Source organism: Dermacentor variabilis, chromosome 3, assembly GCF_050947875.1.
Source record: "Dermacentor variabilis isolate Ectoservices chromosome 3, ASM5094787v1, whole genome shotgun sequence".
Taxonomy (NCBI): domain Eukaryota; kingdom Metazoa; phylum Arthropoda; class Arachnida; order Ixodida; family Ixodidae; genus Dermacentor; species Dermacentor variabilis.
The window spans coordinates 160380135-160389945 of record NC_134570.1 but is presented as its reverse complement, the minus strand read 5'-3'; the positions used below and the strand labels follow the sequence as shown (position 1 = coordinate 160389945).

Genomic DNA, 9811 nt, shown 5'->3' with positions numbered 1-9811 from the left:
ACACGAATCAGCGAGGGCCGTCACCAAACTTCATATATAAAAGGGAGGCCTATCTAGTAACTCAGTCAGTTCATTGCAAGACCGCTATGGGTAGACCACGCAAAGTTAAGACTCCCGAAGAGCAGCGTGATTACGATGAGCGTCGAACAGCGCAAAATCGTAATTCTCCACAACGGTGTCGTGCAATGACTAGGCAGAACAATAAAACATTTCATACCCCCACTGACGGCATTTGAGTGGTTTTGTGCAAGCTTAGCTGGCCATCCACTTTCGCAGGGTCGGGATGGCGAGTCAATTTTTTGTTACATACCCCCCCCCTCCCTACATGACGCGGCCGCCACTGATTGGTTTTCATCCTGTGACTTGTTGACTGGCAACGCAGCGCTGTAGCCACGCCACTAGGCCCAACCGCGCATATATATATATATATATATATATATATATATATACATATATATATTGTATTGTAAATAACGAACGTACGCACACAGTGAGCAGCATCAAGCGCGCAGCAGAGGCTCGAGCTCGGAAGCTGCTCGGTGCATCCTAGAACCGGCGGTCGCTACGAACCCCAATAAATATCCTTTATAAATGGTGGAGTCGTCCGGGTTACGTTCCATTCCACCATCCTGGAACTTCGTTCTCGGACGCTACCCTCCGCCATGCCAGAAGCCGACCAGAAGACTCTTCTATCGCCACTCGTCCCTTGCGCTGGCACAGTTCGCCAGCGGGAGCCTCCTATCTTCAGCGCAAAAGACGACAACGACGTTGAAGAGTGGCTTTAGTCCTACGAAAGGGTGACCGTTCTCAACAAATGGAATGACTCGGACAAACTGGCTTACGTATCATTCTACCTCGCGGGCGTGGCCAGTATCTAGTTCAGGAATCATGAGAGGGATATCCGAACATGGTCGGCGTTCAAGACGTCGATTACAGAGGTATCTGACCGACCCGTCAGGAAACTCCGAGCCAAGCAGCATTTGCGTACAAGCGCACAGGACACGGGTGAGGCATTCACCAGCTATATAGAAGACGTTCTAGATTTGTGCAGGCGCGTGAACGCTGCCATGACGGAAGCGGGAAAGATCAAGCACGTCATGAAGGGAACCGATGCTGACGCGTTCCAGATGCTTCTGGCCAAGGACCAGCGCACTGTTGGAGACGTCATTATCTTGTGCCAGAGCTATGATGAATCACGCAAGCAGCGTGCTCTGACAAGGCGACGTCCTACACCAAATGCGGTGTCACTCTGCAGCCTGACCACCGGCCTAGAACAAGCCTCCCTCATAACCCAAATCAAGGATATCGTCCACGAAGAAGCCGCACGAAAGCTGTCTCTGGTGTCCGTCACTCAGGAGTCTGCCAGCACTTTGCCGTCTCATCTCCGTAACGCGATCCATGTAGAGGTCGCGGAAGCGCTTCCGACTGTTCGCCAGCAGGATGTCGTGACTACACCAGTCACTTATGCTATGGTTGCTGCAGTGGCCCCTCGCACTGTGCCCGTCCGTCGCTTCAAGCAGCCTACGTACTGCCCTCCCCCTCCCACACCCTTCACTACCACTGCCGGCGCTAACTCGTCGCGTACGCCGGACAATCGCCCTATATGCTTCGCATGTAGGTATCCCGGTCATGTCGCTAGGTTCTGCCGCCGCCTATCGCAGGCGTTCGATGACGATCGCCGAGCGCCCTATGTGCAGCCTGATTCAAATGCTCCTAAAGGACACTCGACACATTACCTCCCATCACCAGCTCGCTATTAGACTGATCGCCGTCCTCGGTTCGAACACCTCCGATCACCCTCCCCACGTCGCCATTCGCTTTTCCCTATGCGTCGACGACCCGTCTCTAACGAAGAGGGAAACTAGACGGCGCAGTTCCCGACGCAAGAACTGCGCAAGTGACGACATGCCGAAGTCCTCCTCCTTTACCTGCCAATGTCATTGATGTGTTTGTCGAAGATTTCGCTACAGTCGCCTTTGTCGATACCGGTGCCGCTATTTCAGTTATGGATGCCAGGTTTTGCCGTTCGCTTCGTAAAGTAACGACGTCTCTGTCTGGATTGTAGCTTCGAACGGCGAGTGCTCAACCTATTCGCCCTACCGCTGCTTGTACTGCCCGTGTGATCATACAGGACGTTTTGTACACAATTGCATTCATAGTTTTTTCATCGTGCTCCCACGCCGTTATTCTAGGATGGGATTTTCTCTCACGCCACAATGCCATCATCAATTGCGCTCGGGCTGAGATTGAACTTTCCACCTTGGTGACCTGGCCTCCGTCGATGCACATCCTGCCTCCAAATTTGTGGCGAAAGAAGACACCTGTATTCCCCCGTGCTCCTCAGCATTCGTACCAGTTTTCTGTAGTACCATATCTGACGGGACAGTCTTCTTCATGTCCTCTCATATCGTTGGTACCAGAAAAGCGCTTCCTTTGCCCTTTACAGATCTTGACCTTGCCGCCGGTGTGAGCACGATGCCCATTTACAATCGTCTGTCATCGCCGCTATCACTGCTCCGCCGCGAATGTCTTGGTTACGTCGAGTCGGTTGATTCAACATGAATTGTCTCCGTCCTCGACGAAGTCTCTTCTACTGCCGTCCATGAACTGAGTGCCCTCTCCATACCCGACTCAACATGAACTGGTGTGTTCCGCCCACTCATCACCGAAGCTCTGACGCATTCGCAGCGATCTCAACTTCTCGCAATCCTTTAGCATTTCCGCCGTTCTTTCGACGTTGCGCAAACATCTCTTGACCGTGCAATGACGGTCGAGCATTACATCGACACTGGCTCTTACTCACCGCTGCGATAAAGACCATATCGCGTGTCCGCTACGCAATGTCGCGTCATTACAGTCCAGGTCGATCACATGCTCCGTCGAGCCGTCATTCAACGTTCCCAAAGCCCATGGGCCTCTCCCGTGGTCCTTGTCACAAAAAAGACGGTTCCATCCGCTTCTGTGTTTATTTTCGACGGTTGAACAAGATCAAGCTGAAGGATGTCTACCCATTACCACGAATCGATGATGTTCTGAACTGTTTGCAGGGAGCCGAGTTTTTTTCTTCGCTGGATTTGCGGTCAGGCTACTGGCAGGTTACGATGGCAGAGGCCGATCGCCCGAAAACTACCTTTGTTACACCAGACGGCTTGTATGAATTCACCGTCATGTCTTTCCGACTTTGCAATGGACCTGCTACGCTCGAAACAATGACGGATAATGTTCTGGCTCTTTAAAACTGATGGTAGCGCTAAAAAGGACGGACAAAAGGACGGACGCTAGAAGGACGGATGAAAAGACGACATTGTCGTCTTTTCATCGTGTGTCCGTCCTTTTTAGCCCTACCATCAGTTTTAAAGAATGCATCACCAACTAGCCCTGCACCAAGTTTTATTGATAAGGTTCTGGGTGGCCTCAAATGGAAAATCTGTCTTTGCTATCTTGACGACATTGTGGTGTTCGCGCCTGATTTTGCAACGCACCTGCTCCGCCTCAAGCACGTACTCACTTGCTTGACCAACGCCGTGTTGCAACTTAACCTGGAGAAGTGTCGATTTCCTGTTCGTCAGCTCACATTTTAGGCCACGTCGTGCCAAAGGAGGATATTCGCCCGGATCCCGAGAAGCTACGTGCGGTTACGGCGTTCCCAAAACCTACCACTATGAAAGAGCTCCGCAGTTTTATCGGCCTCTGCTCTTACTTCCGGCGATTCGTTCGAAACTTTGCGTCAATTATATCGCCTCTCACGCACCTCCTTGGTGGCGCTAGAGATCTCTCATCTTGGTTTCCAGCGTGTGATGATGCCTTTACAATCTTGCGCCGTCTTCTCACGACGCCACCCATTCTTCGCCATTTTCACCCTCAAGCGCCAACCGAAATCCATACCGATGCAAGCGGTGTAGGCCTTGGCGCTGTGTTGGCACAGCGTCAACCTGGCCACACAGAATACGCCGTCGCTTACGCTATTCGCACGTTAACCAACGCGGACACCAATCACAGTGTTGCAGAAAAGGAGTGTTTGGCCATTGTGTGGGCGCTTGGCAAGTTTCGCCCGTACTTATACGGCCAATCGTTTGACGTAGTGACCTACTGCCACGCACTATGTTGGCTGTCGACGCTCAAAGATCCATCGGGCCGCCTTGCCCGCTGGGCATTGCGAATCCAAGAATATGACATCCGTGGGGTTTACCGTTCCGGGCGAAAGCACTCCCACGCTGACGCGCTATCCCGATGGCCGCTTCTACCAAAGGCCAGTCACGACTCCTCCTGCGAGTGCACATTATCCTCTCTGGACGTTCACACTACCGCTGCCGCACAGCGTAACGAACCCTGGACTGCATCTCTGCTCGACCATCTCTCGGATACGTCGAACGTTTCGGCGTCACGTACGCTTCGGCGCCAAGGTCCTCATTTTGCGATTCGAGACCAGCTACTATATCGACGTAACTATGCCCCAGAGGGACGGACCTGGTTACTCGTCAATCCGAGAATCTTGCGAACAGAGCTCTGCTTCTCGTTCCATGTCGACCCTCAGGGTGGCCACGCGGGAGTTTTCAAGACCTACTCAAGACTTCTACAGAGCTATTACTGGAGGGGAATGTACAATTTCTTTCGAAAGTTCGTCCGGTCTTGTCATGAGTGCCAACGCCGCAAAGCGCCACCGCACAACTCTGCGGGTGAACTCCAGCCATTACAATGCCCATCCCGACCCTTTGATTGCGTGGGCATAGATCTCTACTGGCCACTTTCGTTGACTCCTACCGGCAGCAGGTGGATAATACTTGCGGTAGACCACTTAACCCGTTATGCGGAGACTGCTGCTCTACCAAATGCTACATCGCAGGAGGTGGCCAATTTCATACCTCACCGTTTTCTTCTTGGTTATGGAGGTCCACGTGAACTTTTAAGCGACAGAGGCCGCGCCTTCTCATCTCAAGTTATCAAACAACTGCTTGCTGAATGCGCTATTCTTCATCGTAACTGCACTGCTTATCACGCACAGACTAACGGTACCACGGAGCGCTTTAATTGAACTCTTGGTGACGTGCTCGCCATGTATGTCTCACCTGATCAGTCTAATTGGAACCTAGTTCTTCCGTTTGTCACCTACGCCTACAACACCGCGACTCAGGCCACTACCAGGTCCTCACCCTTTCACCTCCTTCGCGGCCGTAATCCTTCGCACACAATTGACATTATTCTGCTCTACCAGCCGGACCCATTCGAATGCCTGCCGATCTCGGAAGCTGCCAGACACGCCGAGGAATGTCGCCAGCTGGAGCGCCGATTCACCTCGGACGACCAGAACCGTCAAAAAGCCGTTCACAATGCCCAGAGCTCGACTCCGACTTTTGTCCCGGGCGCTCTCGTCTGGTTGTTAGTACCACACCGCGCGCCTGGGCTCGCTTCAAAACCCCTTCCGAAGTACGACGGGTCATACCGCTTTCTCGATAGAACATAACCCATTAATTACCTGGTTGATCCGCTAACGCCTCCGTCCGACATGCGTCGTAACCGCAAAGTTGTTCACGTTCATCGTCTCAAGCCGTATCACCATTCTACCGTCCTTCCAGAAAACTAAGACGCCAGGATGGCTCCTTTGTTTCCGCGGGGCCATTGTAAAGAAGATAACGAACGCACACAGTCACACAGAGCACACAGATAGCGCACACAGTCAGCAGTATCGGCAGCATCAAGCGCGCAGCGGAGGTTCGAGCTCGGAAGCTGCTGGGTGCATCCTAGAACCGGCGGTGGCTACGAACCCCAATAAATCTCCGTTTGAATATATATATATATATATATATATGTATACAGAGAGAGAGAGAGAGAGAGCATACACCAAATAGAAAAGACGTGTAGCCTACTCTTGGAGCAGCTTTCGGTTGAATAATTCCCATACGCGAAAAGGGATGAGAACAAGATAAAAGCATCGGAGTGTAATCCTGAAATTTTATACCTTGTACGAGTCCCTTTCAGTGCTCTGGACGCTAAATATGAAAAGAAAATAATTCGTTCCATTTGCTGAATATTTTCGCTGGAGTAGGCCGGTCCGATGACCAGAAAATCAGTCGCCATTAGGCAATCGATAACGGTCGTTATTGCATATACATGCAGTGTCAACATGGTATGCTCTTTTTATGTGTCTGTGTCTTCACACCTTGGTTAGAGGGTGGAAGCAAGACCTCCATATTCACAAATGGAACACCCACCTTTGCTTCTTAACTATAGTAAGAGCCGCATTTCTTTAGGTGAACAATGATATGACTATGTGGAATCGGGTGGAAGATCGGAATGCTGATGCTACTTTTTAGATTTTTGTGCTATCTAGCAGTATTCCAAGCGTCATTCAATGGTGCGTTTTGTCGTCTGAGACGAAAGAGTGATCAAGAGCAAATTGTTGCAAATTCTTATTGCGGATTACTCGAATATAGTTAAGAGCTTCTGCACACTTGTAATGCATCTGACTTCATATCTAGGACGATAATTTCACATTCTCTTCCCGTCAACGTCGAAAAAGCAACGCGCGCACAGAAAAAATGTCCTGCAAAACTTACAAAAGGTACTAGGAGCAACCAGTGGTAAAATAAAAGTGATTACACAGGTCAGGCATTCTCACGTCTGAGCTAAACTGCGCACACATCTTGCAGTGCGGCAAAAAATGTGCAAGTAAAATCGTGACGCCCTTGTTTAATTTTAGGAAAAACATTGAGAAATTCCTCACATGACTGTGTGAAAGACAATTTTTAATGCAGGTTCCGCGATATTCAAACTTTAGGCTTTAGGCTTGGTTTTTACTTACCGTATATGTCTTTCATGTCCACGTCTGCGGATTTCTCCCTATTGAATAACGCCTGAAAGATAAACGCCTGATTAGGCAATTAGTGTTCCGCATGTATCGTGCATTTCATCGTTTGGACATGTATGTCTCTGCGAATGTATTTTTTCGCAGCAATGTTGTTCTTAAAATTAAATTTCTTTTGTATCTTTATCAGGGTTTAGCGCTAGTCATCGTTTTGTCATTGGTTATCTTTGTGGACTTATGAAAAAAAAACCAGGACCAATAACTATACTTTTGGTGCTGCTGCTATCTGGCTTTGCAGGAACAAGGACCCTTTGGTATGTGCCGCTGCGTACGTGCCCGAACTGACAACTTCAGCGCTGTATGTGTACAACCAGGCTTTGAAACTGGGCATTCACACTTTCTTGGCGAATATCCCAAAACAAACGAACCAGCTTGCCACAAGAAGTATGAAGCCCTAAATGTATTTGTACAGTGTACTTTGTAATACATGCATCGTTCAATAACATTACTTCCTCGACAATGATCTTTCGTCGCCTTCGTCCTTATCAAGCGGATAACTAAAAGCTACGGGCGGCGAAGTTGGGCTTCGGTCCTATGTCATGCCACACTGAAGGTACTACCTCGCCAAAGGCTCCGGCAAGGTAGATCTAAACTGGTGGTGAAGCTTTCATAGGAGCCCACACGTCAAGGAAATGGCGGGGCGTGGCAACCGTCGCCATCTGTATGTCGCGGGGAGAATTTCTGTAGAAAATAAATAAACCAGAAAGCGTGACCGCACACACGGAAATGGAAGTTAAGTCGAGATCTTACGCTGCTTGGGGTGAATGTTTCAATTTCTTTAGCGTCCGACATTTTGATCAGTACGCCAGCGGTTATTAGCGGCGCGAGCTTCGAGTGACACTCTTGTTTCTTGCACAGCACTTCCAGTGCACCTCCTGACGCGACCGTCGAGGAAATTCAAAGTAAATCAGAAAAAAGAAAGAAAAGAATACTACCCTACAAAATAATGGTAGAGCGGCTGCCCCGGAAAGGCGGTGGTCCCGGGTTCGAGTCCCGGACCAGGACGAATTTTTCTTCAACTTTGAGGCTTTTCTTTCGAGGAACCCGTATGGGTTTCCTTTGTAGCAATTGCTACGAACGGGTGGATGTCTCATTTTCCCTTTATTCATTACTGCTCTCCACCTTGCGGGTTTCCGCAGAACTACTACGTCAAACTCTTGCCTTTGCTTCGTGTTGTCGACAAATTCGACTTCGCTCTGCCATCTGCTAGCCGCCTGGTTAGCTCAGATGGTAGAGCGGCCGCCCCGGAAAGGCGGTGGTCCCGGGTTCGAGTCCCGGACCAGGACGAATTTTTCTTCAACTTTGAGGCTTTTCTTTCGAGGAACCCGTATGGGTTTCCTTTGTAGCAATTGCTACGAACGGGTGGATGTCTCATTTTCCCTTTATTCATTACTGCTCTCCACCTTGCGGGTTTCCGCAGAACTACTACGTCAATTTACAATAGCCTGTGATTTAGCTACATTTGCTATTTTACAATCTGTTCGTCAATTTTAATCAATTGGAAATTTTAGAAAAGAACAGCCGTTGACTAATGTTTCGTAGGCACGCCGACATACTTACTTTGTTTAATCTTTTTTTATATAAGGCGACATAACACTTACGATGAATTGGGTTTAGCACGGATACACAGTCGCCTAAGTACCTGGCATGAGGAAGAAGAAAAATAGTGAAAGCAACATGGTTACTTACTCGCATATATATACCTTCCGCCTGAACAGCAAGTGAAAAAAATTGACCAGTCCCTTCTCGCAAGACCTCATCCGGTGGTGATCCGCTCTGACCTGAACTAGACAATATAACTTTGGTGCCGTCCAAGAAGATAAGTAGGAACCATCCCTGGCTCCCTATGAATGCGATACGTCCTTCCGCCCTGGAATAGTTATAAAGAAAGCATTTAGAAAACAACAATGCAGTCTAAGGCACAGCGGGCCCCGCCACAGTATTTTCTAACGTCTCTGCGGATCGTGCCACCTTTTCCTTGCTAAACATTCGTTGCCCAATTCCTGCACTTCCCCACAGGTATGTATGGATCTCACATCGCACCACCTTTGGGAGGGGTCCTCTTTATTACAGTGAAGCTGGTTGCCTCTCATTGGTCGGCATTTTTCCTGTCCATGTCAGTGGGCGAAAATGGGGGCCGTTCGTCGAGGTAGTGCAATACTGGGCCTACACTCCGCGGAGGTTAAGCAGGCTTCAAGCACTCGGAAAAGTGAAGCAAAACACATTCTTTGGAATCCCGCATACAACATGCAGAACAGTATTCGTTTCAATAAAGAACAAGCATCCGAACCACGGAATTGATGAGGCGCTCCTGATAACAATGCGAAGCACTTAGCGCTCCCCGCATACTTATCCCGGTAAAGATGACTGTTGCGCAAGCTGTGGCTGCGACGGCAGCTTGCGACGTGGGGAGTCACGTCACTAATCATCCGTACATGAAACCCCAGCAGTTGATTTTATTGTTATCACCTGTCCGCGCGAGACGTGTTCCTGCAAATCAAGGAAAAAGTCATCGACAAGCTGGACATGCACAGTAATAGAGCCATCCTCGCACTTGATGTGAAAGGGGCTTTCGACAGCGTGTCACACGAAGCCATACTGCAACAGCTCAACGTATATAACTGCGGCGAAAAAGTCTATAATTACATCAAAGCTTTTCTGAAAGAACGGACAGACACAGTGGGGATAGGCAACTTGCGCTCTCAGAAATTCGACGTACCGCGAAAGGGAACGCCACAAGGCTCCGTAATTTCGCCGATGCTATTCAATCTGGCGATGAGCTCGCTACCCAAGCAACTGAGGCAAAGAGAAGGGATTGGTCACGCAACATATGCTCACGACCTCACCATCTGGACTACGGGAGGGTCGACAGGTAAACAGCAAGACGCTCTGCAAGAAGCGGTTGACACTACGGAAAAGTACCTGGAAGCATGTGGACTGACGTGTGCA

General features: G+C 49.5%; 1 non-coding gene across 1 annotated transcript; it reads left to right on the top strand.

The window, feature by feature from the left end:
- The first annotated feature begins 8074 nt into the window (after positions 1-8074).
- Positions 8075-8149, top strand: TRNAS-GGA (transfer RNA serine (anticodon GGA)). Its single transcript has one exon. It is a non-coding gene; the product is annotated as a tRNA-Ser (tRNA).
- Positions 8150-9811: the final 1662 nt, after the last annotated feature.